This window comes from Chiloscyllium plagiosum, chromosome 6 (assembly GCF_004010195.1).
Source record: "Chiloscyllium plagiosum isolate BGI_BamShark_2017 chromosome 6, ASM401019v2, whole genome shotgun sequence".
Lineage (NCBI taxonomy): Eukaryota > Metazoa > Chordata > Chondrichthyes > Orectolobiformes > Hemiscylliidae > Chiloscyllium > Chiloscyllium plagiosum.
The window spans coordinates 74,051,049-74,052,998 of NC_057715.1; the positions used below are offsets into that span (position 1 = coordinate 74,051,049).

Below are 1,950 nucleotides of genomic sequence, written 5' to 3' on the forward strand. Positions count from 1 at the left end.
CACCATCGGAAGAGTTGCCTGTATCGTCATCGTGTAGGTGTCGCTTCCCCCTTTGCTGGGTGGCTTTGGAGGACTGGCAAGGTTTCCTCTTCCTGATTTTGAAAGTAATTGAGTCCTCTGCCTCCTTTGTTCCCTCCTTTTCCATTTCCTCCGTCTGTCTGGAAGGAGCTTGGATCGGCTGCTGTACCTCCCCGCTGTCTGTCGTCTGCTCCGCTACAGCCTGCCCTTCCTTCTGGTTGCCCCCAGACACCATTCCCATGCTGTTTTGTGGTACCTTGTTGGTGGTCTTATGCGGTCCACGGCTTGTGTTGCCACCTCCAGCTATCTGTGCGTAGGTGGCGGCCCCTCGTCTTGGGCAGTATTTGTACATGTGGCCCGCCTCTCCGCACAGATTACAGTTCTTGGCCTCTTTACATTCCTTGGTTGGGTGGCCTTCCTGCTTGCAGTTTCGAAAAAAATATGGAACGCTTCACAAATTTGCGTGTCATCCTTGCGCAGGGGCCATGCTAATCTTCTCTGTATCGTTCCAATTTTAGTATATGTGCTGGTACAGAGTGGACGCTCTGCACAGTAAAGTCAAGGATTCTCCTCCCGGAGCTGCAGATACAGATAGTTTTTATGGTGTTGCTGTAGTGTAGTGTTAATTACAAGACAAAATGAATTAAATTACATTCAATGGAAAACAATCGGTTCTCCGGTAGTAGCAATCAGGTTATAATTGTAACAGGAGGTTCTGTTCCTCTGCTAGAGAAGGTGCTAATGTCCAATATCCTGGTTTCAATGGGTCTGCAGGTTGATGGACATTCTTGTCAGGTATCTAGGTGCCACTCAGTCTAGGTCAGCTTTGTGGGGCTTCAGTACCTGAGGAGACTAGGGATGCCCTCGGGGATGCAGGAGCATTGATGCTATTGTGAGGCAGGAAGCCCGTTATCAGATCATCTAAGGAGTGTACTCCTTCAGTCTGGAAGCTGTTTAAGCAATGTTTTGCTGTTTAGTTTCTGAACTGGTTGTGGTCAAGTTGAGGTATTATGGGTATGCTCTGTTTTTAGCTAAGAACTGACAGGGTTTCTGTGAACAAGTAGTGGGCAGGCAGAGTGATTTATTTTTCTCCCATAAGAACCCTTACCTTTATTTACCAAGGCACGATGTTTAAGACCAGGGAGGTTTAACATGTTGGTTAGGCCACATCTAGAGTACTGTGTGCAGTTCTGGAATCCACAATATTGGGAGGGTTGTGACTGCACTGGTGTGGGTGCAGAGGTGATCTACCAGAATGTTGCCTGGGGTGGAGACTTTTAGTTGTGAAGAGAGATTGGACAGACTGGGGTTGTTTTCATTGGAGAAGAGGGGATTGAGGGGGTGCATGACTGAGATGTATAAAATTAAGAGGAGCATAGACAAGGGACAGGACATTTAGATAGAATGTGAGCAGAAAACCTTTACACCCAGAGGTGGGTGGGAATCTGGAAATTGCTGCCCATTAGGGTAGTAGATGCAGAAACCCTCATTAATATTAAAGTATTTAAATGTAAACTTGTGATGCTATGGCATATGATGCTGTGGGGCAAGTGCTGAAATATGGGATTAGAATAGTTCAGTGGTTGTTTCTGACTGGTGTGCACACAATGCCAAAGAGCCTTTTTCTGTGTTATAAACCTCTGTGACTAAGTTCATAAGATACAGGAACAGAATTAGGCCATTTGGCCTATTGAGTCTGCTCCACCATTCAATCATGCCGGATATGTTCTTCACCCCCATTTTCCTGCCTTCTCCCCATAACCCTTCATCCCATTACCAATTAAAAGTATGTCTAATTCCTCCTCAAATTTACTCACTGTCCCAGCATGCACCACACTTTGGACTAGCAAATTCCACAAATTCACAACCTTTTGGGAAAAGTAGGTTCTCCTCAACTCCACCTCTCATCCTAAACTGCTCCACAAGGGGAAG

General features: G+C 46.2%; 1 non-coding gene across 1 annotated transcript; it reads right to left on the reverse strand.

Moving 5' to 3' along the window:
- Positions 1-453: 453 nt before the first annotated feature.
- Positions 454-560, reverse strand: LOC122551200. The gene has a single exon (XR_006312052.1). It is a non-coding gene; the product is annotated as a U6 spliceosomal RNA (small nuclear RNA).
- Between the last annotated feature and the right edge of the window lie 1,390 nt (positions 561-1,950).